This window comes from Macrobrachium nipponense, chromosome 33, assembly GCF_015104395.2.
Source record: "Macrobrachium nipponense isolate FS-2020 chromosome 33, ASM1510439v2, whole genome shotgun sequence".
Taxonomy (NCBI): Eukaryota; Metazoa; Arthropoda; class Malacostraca; order Decapoda; family Palaemonidae; genus Macrobrachium; species Macrobrachium nipponense.
In genome coordinates this window covers 63,329,507-63,342,718 of record NC_087219.1, presented here as the reverse complement: position 1 = coordinate 63,342,718, position 13,212 = coordinate 63,329,507, and positions in this window count along the sequence as shown.

Here is a 13,212-nt window from a genome sequence, read left to right as displayed (position 1 = left end):
TTACTTCTCATTGTAATTTCAATATTCATCGTGGCCTGTTTCATTTAGACCCTTGTATTTGTAACATGTTTAAGAATGACCTCAAAGATATAATTACAGACTTAAATAAATATTAGTTGCCTTAGAGATATCTTCGTTGTATATGTATGTTTAATATGTAGTGTAAATATGTATTGTGAATATGCTTTTGTTTACCAAAGTTCTGAATAGTTGTCACCTATAATAATCCTTTAATTGTCCTGTCCTTGTGTCTGACCAGATTATCTTAAACTTTTAATTGTACCCATGTTTTTGCTTCCAGGTGTGTCGGATTCTAGGTACTAATCTCTTTATAATCCGTATCTGTCAGTTATACGACCTTTCGTGTATTGTTATTTCCTCATGTAAGTCAGTTCATCTGCTAGGTAAAAGACGTTTAAACGTCGAAAGATCTCGTGGATACTCCATTGTTTATTTTCCCTCGTGGCATATACCTTTATTTATGGATTTATCACGTTCCTAACTTTCGTGATTCAGTTATACATACATACATACACACACACACACAACACACACACACACACACACACACACACATATATATATATATATATATATATATATATATATATATATATATATATATATATATATATATATATATATATATAAGCAGAAGGGAGATATCATGGATTGCAGTAACTACAGGAGAATTAAACTAACAGAGCATGGATTGAAAGATTATATGTGATCCTAAATGAGAGATTAAGAGCTATTGTAAAGATTAGGAAGCAGTAGTTTGGATTCATGAGAGGAAGAGGGACGGTGGATGCCATCTCCATAGTAAGACAGCTACAGGAAAAGAGGCAAGAGGGAAACCAGGAGCTCTCTTGTGCATTTATAGACCTAGAGTTAAATCACTATTACCTTATTCTGCGTAATATTTCAAATTCCCATTTATAAAACTCTGTTGATTTTTGTGCTAGACTTTCTCATATTGAATTATCCAGTACTGACAAATTAACCAGTTTTGATATGACTTCTATATTCACAAAAGTTCTTATTGATGACTTGCTTCAATATTTTCACAATATTTGGACATGTATAATCTAGAATTACTTGCCAAAGTCAGTATCAATTTGATATCCCCCTGCGTAACAAATTTTAAATTCACTAGCAATTGTCATTTTTATGTGCAAATACTTGGGATTGTTATGAGGAGCCCTCCTTCGCCACTTTTGTCTATAACCTACATGGAGTTCTTTGAGTCTAGACTTAATCCAAGAAATGTATTAACTGAGGTGTTTTGGATTAAATATGTAAACGATTGTTTCTGTATTGTAGAAAATTTAAATATTCCCGATTCTTGCATACAATTCATAATCTTGTACCAGAGATAAAATGTATCATAGAATATGAAGAAAGTAATTGTATACCGTTTTTGGATGTCGTTGTTATTAGAAATAACACCAATTTTCGTTTTAAACTATATAGGATATCAACAAATAATTTGCCATTTTTACTCTTACCATGCTAAACAAATTAAGGTGCCAACATTTTCCGGTATGTATCTTAGAGCTTTTAGAATTTATAGTCCTGAATTTTTGGAGGATAAGTTTAAAATTATTGATAAAATAGGAGATTCAATGTTATCCTCCATATTTTTGGGGAACTTTATAGAAATAAAGCAAAAAATAAATATTACAGGCCAACCAGTGTTAACAAAGTGTTTAAGAATATTTTATGTTTCATCTTAATTTCATTCCTGCAGAGCCCATTCTAAAAATACTGATGCTAACTTAGTATTCAAATATAATGATATTTTGAGAAATAAACTAATTAGGAAAAGCCTTTCAAAGAATGTAATCAAATTTATACTGGTCAAATATCAAAAGGACTAGAGGTGATATGTTCTCTGCACAAGTATGCCATTTCAAGAGGCTTAACTAATAATGGCATTATGGATCATTGGCTAAAAACAGCCCGTGCAATTAACTGGGATAATTCATCAATAATCTAAAAGGTCAATGCTCACCGCAAAACGAATCTGTTGGAATCCATTTCTATCGAAGCCACGTCTGCAGGGGAAGTAGATCTTCACCCGGGATTGTCCCCTGATCCTCTTTCCTTGTATTTTTTGCTTAAAGAACACAATGCACAGGTTAACAAATTGTAACCTCAACCCCCCTTCTGTTTTTGTATATAAAGCTCTGATAACTTCTCTTGTATTCAGTAAGAACTTGAAAATGTAGAATAAACGACGAACGTTCTTGATCAATGACACGGTTTTCACTCACCTTCTTATGTGGATTTTGTGCTATTCTCAAGCATTTGCCCCTTTGCAATACATTGCATATGGATGCAATAAGAAACCTTATACTCCTGTTCCCTTTTCTGGCAAATGGTCTCTTTAGCGTCCAGCAGACATTGGTAAAAGCAAACAGTGTTCAGCTTTGACGGTTATCCCTTCAAAAGTGTCTTCAACAATTTGTGATCCCAAAGTAATTATTACCGAGACGATTACGAGCGGACAGTGTATCTCCCTTAAATGAATTGTGAGTAATCTAATCTCCCTTAGGAAACATATAGAAAAAAACAAGAAGGCTCGAATTTAATATTTTCAGGAAATTGAGAACAGATAGATTTCAGTTCATGATAGTGTTCCTCCAGATTGGCAAGCAGGTCTTCTGAACAGAGTTTATGATATTCTTAAATTGAAGCTAAGCAAACTAGTTCATCACCTTGATCATAAATTAAAAGGCCTCATTGAGATAAGTGGTTAGAATAACAAACACAGGTGATGATTGTGTAATGAGTCTTTCAAACAAAGAACTGAACCAGAATCTTAAATGTGCTTCAGGCTATGGCTTGTCATATTCTATAAATGATAACATTACGTACATAAACATAATTTCAGAGATATCCAAACTTGAAAAAGGAAAACACAATTGTATTACCTTCAATGAATTTAGTTAAAGGTATTTACTTTGGCTTACTTCATATACATACCAAATAAAGTAATGATTTTCCCAAAAAGGTTTATAAAACGAAGAAAGATAAAAGTTCACATTATACTAAAGCTAACAAATCCAATTATTTTGTAATAATGGATAAAATTATCTGTGCTGGAAAAATGGAAATCTTATTATCTGATTCTAGTACTTACAAAAACCTACGGAGTGACCCATTAGCTGATGACATAAAAAGTTTCATTTGTAAAATAAATCCATACTAAAGGAATTCAGTTCAATAAAACACAAAGAGAAGACGATTGGTCCATCTTTACCTTACATGTTCAGGTTAATCAAGACCCATATAAGAGATTTTTCTATTCGGGCTATTATCAATTGAACGGGTTCTATTAGTTATAAACTTTCCAAATACCTACTTATATTACTATCACCTATCCTGAGCGCTATTTCAAATTCCCAATTATAAAACTGTTGATTTCTGTGCTAGAATTATCCAGCGCTGACAAATTAAGCAGTTTTGATGTGACTTCTTTATTTCCTGAAGTTCCTATTGATGGCTTATTTCAATATTTTCAGATCATTTGAACCTCTATAATCTAGAATTACCTACCAATATCATTACTAATTTGATATCACATTGTATAAGAAATTTTATATTAACTTCCAATGGTAATTTTTATTAACAAATATTTGATGTGGCTATGGCTCTATCGCCGCTTTTGTCTAATATCTAATCATGGAGTTCTTCGAGTCACGACTTATTCCAAGATATTTATTCTTTTACGTGCTTTGGGTTAGATATGTAAACTATTGTTTTGTATTGTAAAAGAGTATGCAAATATTCCTCATTTCTAGCTTACAATTAATAATCTTGCACCATCCATATGATTCATGATAGAACATTGAGGAAATTATTATGTATATTTTTTTAAATGTCTTAGTTCTTAGAAATAAAACCAATTGTTTTAAAAGGTATAGGAAACCCCCGTATAATTCATCATATATTTATTTTTACTCTAACCATGCTAAACAAATTAAGTTGGTAATAATTTTTTTGTATGCTTTTTAGAGCTCTTAGAATTTGTAGTCCTAAATTTTTGGAAGATGAGCTTAAAATTATTGATAAAATAGGAGATTCATTATCTCACCCTTCATATTTTTGGAACTTTACAAAAATAAAGCAAAAAACCCACATTAGAAACAGCTTTGTTTACCATTTCATCCTAATTTCATTCCTGCTGTATCTATTTTACAAACTATTGATATTAACTTAGTATTTAAATTTGATATTTTGAGAAACAAACTAATTAGGAATAGCCCGCCTAATTCAAACAATATTGTTTACAGTATTCTTTGCAAAGAATGTAATCAGCTTTACATTGCTTGAACATCAAAAGGACTAATATTAAGATACTCTAAGCACAAATGTACCATTTCAAGAGGCTTAACAAATAATTGCATTGCGGATAATTGGCTTAAGGCAGGCCATGTGATTAACTAGGAGAATTCCTCGGTTATCTACAAGGTCAACAATCAGTGCAAAGAAAAGCCATTAAAGTCCATTTTTATTGAAGCCACATCAACAAGGAAGGTAAATCTCCACCCTGGATTGTCCTCTGATCATCTTTCCTTGTCCTTTTTGCTTAAAGAACATACTGATCAGGTTAAGAAACTGTAACCTCGCTCCACAACCCCCTTCTGTCTATATATATATATATATATATATATATATATATATATATATATATATATATATATATATAATATATATATATATATATATATATATATAATATATATATATATATATATATATATATATATATATATGTATATTATATATACATATATATATATATATATATATATATATATATATATATATATATATATATATGTGTGTGTGTGTGTGTGTGTTTATATTCATTTATATATATATATATATATATATATATATATATATATATATATATATATATATATATATATATATATATATATATATATATATAATATATATTCTCATGCAAAGCAATTGTGAAATCTACTTTTGTAATGCATTTTATTTGCTTTTTTTTGTCTTAATTAATCAATTGTTTTATGCAAACAGAATTCTGCTAAATTGAACAAAGAGTAGGAGATTTTTTTATCATAAAATTCACACTAATTTCGCATTTCTATGCCTGGGGAATCATGCACATTCATTATCATTATTCACGTAAGTTTATAATACACATGAAATATCACTAAGGTGAGAAAGAGCATACAATTGCTTTCGAATTAATGTAACAAATCCATGTAAAGTATTGCGTGCTTTGTCAGGATGCACATTTAATTAATCTGGAGTTTGCCATCATTATATGTACTGCGCGTAGTTCAAAGTGATTTTGCTTTGATGAGTTTGGCAACACTTATGAAAGAAATGTTATATTTGGATTTCGAGTTTAAACCGTCAATAGTCTCTTTGTAAAATCATTTTTCAAATTTCATCATATTCCCTATTGCAATCTTATAACCTTGATCGCGTAAAACTGAGTAATTTCTTTAAACTTGTTATTTATGCAAGGATTTTTTAAATTGCTGGTATTTGTTGCATTACTAGGAGAATTTGTGGAAATTGACCGTGGTATTATCTTCTCTATGGATTCTGTCATTCTTTAGTTATAACCTTTTATTCCAATCCGACTTCATATCTTTTTTTAAGTCTTGTTTTTATAATAGAAAAATATAGCAATAATACTTGGAGTTTTTCTTAATTCGTTGTTTATATACTTTCACTCAAAGGTCGCGATACCTCAGTTAGGTTTCACCTGGATTTCAGTGTGGTTCTTCTTTCAGTCGTTGCTCACGTTTGACTGATTTCACCTACAGCACGATTTTACTAGTCCTATGATCTAGGATGCGGCGCTTTTGAGAAATTCATAGATTTCCTGCTCCTACCTGGGGTTAAGGATGGGAAAAGATCTGCCTTGGACGCTGTTCTTTTATGTATGTGCCAGCGCGTAGAACTGTTCATTCAGTTGCCGTTTTTGGGCGAACTCTAATCCATCAAAAGCCTGCTAGGATCCGATTTGCTACTCTTGTCTAAATTTTTTCTTGATTACTAAGAGATATTCAGATGACAAAATGTAGATATACATAATATTAGCTAATGTTTACAACTCATGTATATCAGAATGCAATAATATGGTATTTGATATTTTTTACTTTGTTACCAAAAGTATATTTGTTTACTGGTTCTGAGGTAACCTCATCCTTATAAGATTCAACTCGATGTTTCAGCCTGTTGACATTAAAAATCCTATTTATAGTAATTGGTTTGCAAGTGGGATGTTTTGTGAAATGCTGTTCTGCAATATACTGTTGGCTACTTTTTATAAATCTACATCTCATCTGATTCACAAATAAACAATTAACGCTATTGACTAACATGATATATTGTGCTCTGTTATTACTAGTGGTAACTGGTTCTTTATCATCTGAAGCAGAGAGTCTTTGAATGTTCACTGTCAAAATTAAATTAGTTCGACATACAAGTGTATCATTCTGTTTCCTTTTATGCTCTTACCTTTCATTATTTGTCGGGATTTACATTCCTTTTGATGTTCCTCGTCAGGATGGTTCACCAATAGCGAACAAGGTCAAACCCTCAGTGGATTGTACGTTGAACTGTATTTACTTGAATGGAACTTCCGTAAGAGGGAACAAGCAATTTCTTTCTACTTTTAAGTGATATTTTTTATGTCTGTTTAGGTTCAGGTTCAGGTGGTTGTTACAAGATTTGCAGATGGTGACTCCAGGGAATAATGATATTTATTCCTTTTTTCTTAAATTCCGTAATCCTAGAATTATGATATTTGAAAAGCAAGACCAAATAAGTGTTTTTTCTGATTACCTCTCCATCAATGTTCACTTATGCAAAATTTTTCTCTCCATAGTTTTGGACCCTTTGTTACTTGCTGTGTCTCTTAGAAATCATTGTCTCTTTAAAGGTGGTAATGAAAACACCTGTCTAGGATGACTGAGTATTTTGGATAGGTTCTCATGGTTTGCTAACTCTTGTATTTACTCTTTTGAGCCTCAGACTTTCAGAAACAAATAATCAATGCAGTTATGCCTTTCCTCCCCCAGTGCATAGGAGGTTTGAGTAATCTGGAGAAAATCAGTGAACTCCAATTTTTCTCATTCATGAAAATATCCATAAATCTATATAACAAATCATTATGTAAAGGCGTTATTTAAAGGAGAATGTTGAAGCCAGAAGAAAAATCGTATTTCATTATGTTATTATCATTATTATTATTATTATTATTATTTTATTATTATTATTATTATTATTATTATTATTATTATTATTATTATTATTATTAAAAGTAATGTCTACTTCAGCAGCGTTACACTTGTAGAGATTCCCCTCTATTTTACGATAGCGGCTTTTTCCGTGCTACTTAAACAGGCTAGTAGAGCGCCTATAGAGGTCACGATCAAATACAGTGTCAAAATAAGTGAATATATTTGAATTTTAAAGATAAACTATGATACCACAGTCATCAAAGTCATTAACGATTCTCTCCTCTCTCTTCTCTCTCTCTCTCTCTCTCTCTCTCTCTCTCTCTCTCTCTCTCTCTCTGTCTTTCTTAAAGCGAGCTTTCGTCTGGAGCTGCCAGACATCCTCGGGCTGGAAAGCTGAGGGTGGACTGATCTTGGTGTGGTGTCCGTCCTCCTTATATTTGGGGTTGACAGCAGGGGGTCTGCCCCATGCTGATCTCCTATTGGCTGGTGGCGGTGAGTCTTCGTTTACATTGGTGGCTTGAGCCAGGTCTCAAGCCACTTTCTCCGAGTCGATGGTTGCGATGCAGCAGATCCTGCAGCCATCTGGACCTCCTGAGCGGCGCGGTAACGTTGATGAGCATTGCGCTACGCTGTGGGACGTCATGGCTAATTTGATTTCCATTGGCTGCAGGAGTACCTCGTTCGGGAGCGTTGTCTTCCATGGAGTTGTCGTGATTGGTGGTGTCATTGTTGGTGGCAGGTCTTCTCATACTCGTAGGGAGGAGAAATTCTTCCTGTGTCGCATTCAGTGTAGGTTTTATTTGCTGGATGAGAGGTGCCTCCAGCAGGCGCAACCAACAGGCATCAGGGGCCTTCCCGATGATCTTAATGTTCTGTATGATGACATCCCAGATGATGATGGCCTCTTGAAGTTTGGTGCGGGCGTGATTCTTGATAGCCCCCTCTTGGGCGTGGCATGAAAGTCTCTTCGATAGGCGCATGGTAGTTATGCCAACGTAGGCGCCACTGCATTCGTGGACTGGGCATGTATACTGGTACACCACATGCGCCTGCTTCAGGGGTCTTGTACCTGTGGAGAGGAGTTATTTTTCATAATAAGATCATGCGTCAGACAGAGAGAGAGAGAGAGGGGGAGGGGGGCAAACCTTCTGTCCTGTTAACAATTGGAGCCGTATATTGCCCTATATAAACTAATTCCCGAGTGAGTAAAAAAATCAAACAACTTTGAAAATCAAATCACCAAATCACATATATCCACACTTCAGTTACAAAGCCTCACCTAATGAAAAGGAGAAAAATAATTGTGCAATCTCTCAAGAGTGAGAGACGAAAATAAAGAAAAGAATAACACTCGCCAAATTTTGTCTTTTCCCACAGCATACCTACTTGTTAATGTCTCCATAACCCATGGCCCAAATGCACCAATAGACCCGCAGTTAATATTACACTAATAAGAACCATATCAAAATAGCCACACTGCATTTATTACACAGGTCGTATTAACACACTCTTTGAAATACCACTGCCTTATAAGACTGATTTCTCAATGAACAGATATGCTGACTGTAACCTAAATCACCTCGTCAGCAATAGAGTGACAATTGCCATAAGTCTTAACTATAATCCCTTTTGCTAACATCTACATGATTTCCTAACTCCTATGCATCCCCAAGTCTCTTCAGAAACGTAATCCATATGCCTGATTGCCTTTCCAAACTGTCACCAATCTGTTACAAGGGTCTAATTGACCTTGTTTAGTAAACAGGAGGGAAATTACTAATTGGCAACGCAACCTAGCTTGGCGTACCACAGACTAGTTACTCTGTTGTTCTTCCATCTTCCCGATATGACGTGAGAACCTGCCTGTTCTAATGAAAGGAATTGTTTTTCAGCTCAACTTAGAGAAGATCTTGGCCCCCCTGCTATTTTTGTGCATATGCTGACCTCTGTGACATTATCAGTGGTCTCTGCTTTTCATCAGGCCATGTCCAAAGACTATCATAAGCGCACTCTCATAAACAGTATCCTGTGCTGAGTTATAGTATTGGGGAATGCCTTACACCCTCTTGCCACTAGCTATGCTATGGTTCAACTTGTTTGCCCACCTGAGAGCGCTTTGTGGTATAGTCTCCTGGAGTTCATCAGGAGGCCCTTTGAGGTCAATAAAGGTGAGGATTACTTAGATAATTCTTCGCTATTTATTGTAATATTATTATCATAAGGTCAGATTTACCTAGCTAATTAAGCTATTTAATATTTATATACTTCCTTCAGTGAAATGGTGAGACTTTCCTTGTTATTGTATTCTGTATTTAATGTTTAAGGATGTTGTTCTCCCTAGTGCCTCTTACTATCCAATGATAGTTGAAACTCCTATTTAGTACATGTGTTGTTTTTTCTCTTTCTACTGGATATGATATTAAGTGAGTTTTCCTGTCTCTAGGTCAGTTTTTAGGAGGACATTCTTTGTAATATTTAAGTTTACTTAGGGTTAATGAATTAATTATTAAGTTTTTTGTTTTTGATTTGTTTTTCCCTCTCCTGAGTGTCCCTCCTTGCTTGAGATCTGCGTTAATTTTGTCTAGAAGCTTTGGGTAATTTTGCAACTGATTCTAATGAATCTGTATCATATAGATAAAAATTTGCTGTGGCACTTGTACTAAAACTCAGGAGTTTATAACAAATTTTGGTGACCTTTTTAGGATTTCTCATTGGACAAAGGCAGATTCAAGTAGGAGGACTCATGGAAAGGTATTCAAATCAGTGAACTTATGTAAGTTGTTAGGTGGGATTCCCAGTTAGTATATAATCAGGCCTTTTTTTTTAAAACAAGGGGTTAGCTGTTTACAATTTCCTTTCTGACCCAAATTGCAATGGTATCTTTTACAAATTAAAGAGAGACCAGTTATCCTTAGTAGTGGAGTTCCTCAATCTATGTCTAGCCACTGAGGTTGAAATAGCATGCCTTCTTTTTGAAGGGGTTAAGGTTGCCAAGGTATATAAAAGGAAGTGATGGAAGAAGAAATGAATATGGAAGGTGAGGATGCAGCAGAAGCAGAAGCTGCTGAAGCGAGTCTAGAGGATGGAGGTAATAATAGAACAAAAAATATTAATAGAAAAGGAATCAGAAGTTAAGGCTTTGGAGTTATGAGTCGAGGAGAGGACCAAAGAGTGGGCCCATGAGCTTGAGGTATTAAAATTCCAAATAGTTTTAAAGCAAGGTGGTAAGAGTAATTTTGGGTTTATAAAAAGTGTAGCTGAGGAAGCTAAATTTAATGTTTTTAGCCCTGCAGAGTATACGGGTGGAGAAATCTTTTTATAGTTTGGTTGGTTTTTTCACAAGGTTTGGTTCCCAAAGGTTGTTCAAAGAAACTGCTGGAGGAATTTTACTAGTGAATATTTCAAGAAAAGAGTATCTGATCTGTCGATCAATCATGTTACATTTTCTCCTTACTATCTAGAGGTAGAGAGATTCCATCAGACTCTGAATCCTGTCTTGAAAAAGTTTTGTTAGGAATCAGGTAATGATTGACATAAAGAGTTGCCATATGCATTGTTGTCATACGTTTGACTCCTAACAAGTCTGTTGGGTCCTCTCCTTTTCAAACTGTTTTTGCTCATTCTATATGGGGACCTCTGGATGTTGCAAGGGAACTTTGGGAGGATGATATTCCTAATATCAACATAGAGAAACTTTATAGGGCAAAATCTTTTGCTCAAGGAAACTTGGTAGAAGTTTAGGTTACTATGAAAAATAATTAGGATTTTTTTACTCGTCAGAGTCAGTTTAGTGGATTTCCAGTGCCTGGAAATCCATTGAAGGCTCAATTTTCAGACCCCTGGAAGGTATGAATAAAATCAATATTATAAATTACTTGATGGAGACGACCGAAAAAACAAACGGAAGACTAGGATTCGCCAAATTAATATCATTAAGCCATTCATTGATAGAGGTAAAGGTACAGATGTAGTCATATTGAATAATGTAGATGTAGTAGATGTAGTGGATAGTGAAAGTGAACACTTTTCATGTAATAGGTTATAATAAGTCCCATGGGATTATGTAATAATTCTGACATTTTAAGAATTCTGAGTCTTAAGTGTCAGAATTTAGATGCTAATAGGATCCCTTCTTTAATTAACCATATTGAAGAATATAAAGACCTCTTTCAGGACGCACCAGGAAGGACAAGTGTCCTTGATCACGATGTTGATATTAGGAGGCTCTGCCTATCAAACAGTGCCTATTTAGACTGAGCCCCCTTAAAAGGAGATAGTCAAGGAGGAGGTAAAGTATATGTTGGGCCATGGCTTCATTAAACCAAGCTACAGCCCTTGGAGCTCCCCTATTGTCTTGATCAAAAAGGGGAGTGGTCATCATAGACTCTGCTTTAACTATCATAAAGTGAACATGACAACCAAGACTGATTCCTTCCCTTTGCCTCGTGTGGAGGATTGTATTGGCCGCATTAGTGAAGCATGCTATATAAGTAAATTATGTTTACTTAAGAGGTATTGACAGTTTGGTCTTTACCCCAGGGCAAGAAAAATCTCAGCCTTTGTAACAGGCAATGAACTTTATGAATGCTAGGTCATACCCATTGGTATGAAGAATGCAGCAACCACCATCCAAAGACTGATGAATTATATTACATACAATCTGGAAGGTTGTGTAGTTTCCATAGATGATTTGACTGTATATTTTTATGACTTGGAAACATATGTAAAGAGAATTAAGGCATTATTTAAGGTACTCGTGAATGCTGGTTTAGTAGTGAACTTAAGAGTGATTTTGCTCAGGCAAAGGTTGTTTGTTTTGGGGAAAATTGCTCCAAAGAGAGTAACCACTGAAAATATTTCAGCCTTTCCAGCACTGAAGAATAGAATAGACCTCTGCAACATTATCAGTGGTCTCTGCTTTTCTTTGGGTCATGTCCTGAGATTATCGTAAGCATGTTGCTACGAACAGCATCTTGTGCTGAATTACAGTATTGGGGAATGCCTTACACCCTCTTTCCACTAGCTGTGCTTTGGGTCAACCTGTTTGCCCACCTGAGAGTGCTTTGTAGCAAAGTTTCCTGGAATCGCCAGATGGCCCTCTGAGGTCGAAGAAGGGAGAGGATTACCTACTTAATTCTTCACAATTTGTTATAGTAGTATCAACACTTGCCCTAGTGCATTGTGGATCATCGCCAGAACCTTGGTCATCTTGTCGCCCCCTTGGTTTTTCTCTGAGTGCTCTTGATGTCAAATCCCCATCTTAAGAACAGATTTATCTAGCTAATTAAGGTATCTAAGATTTATATATTTTCTTCAGTGAAACAGTGAAGGTTTCCTTGTTTACTATATATTTGAAGTATTAGGTGTAAGTATATTTTGCTCTCTTTTGCCTCTTACTATTGTATGATAGTTGAAACAAGAGGTTGTTTTCTACCTCCTACTAGTTCTGTCTCTTATTCTGCTGAATATGATAGTTAGCTGGATAATGATGGTAATGGCTGAGGTTTTTTTTGCCAGTGAGTTTTCCTATCCCTGGATCAGTTTTTAGGGGATATTCTTTGTAATATTTAAGTTTACTTAGTGTTGATGAATTAATTATTAAGTTTTATTCTTGGTTTGTTTTTTCCTCTCCTGAGCGCCTTTTCTTGCTTGAGATCTGTTGTTTTCGTCCCGAATCTTTGTTTAATTTGGCAGCTGATTCTGGGAGAAGTGAATCTATATAATATAGATAAAGATTTGCTGCTGCTCTTGTATTAAAAATCAGGAGTTCATAACAATATATATATATATATATTATATATATATATATATATATATATATATATATATATATATATATATATATATAATATATATATATACATATATCATGTATATATATATGTTTATATTAAAATATATATTATTAGATAATATAATATATATTATATATTATGATATATATATAATATAGATAAATATATATGTA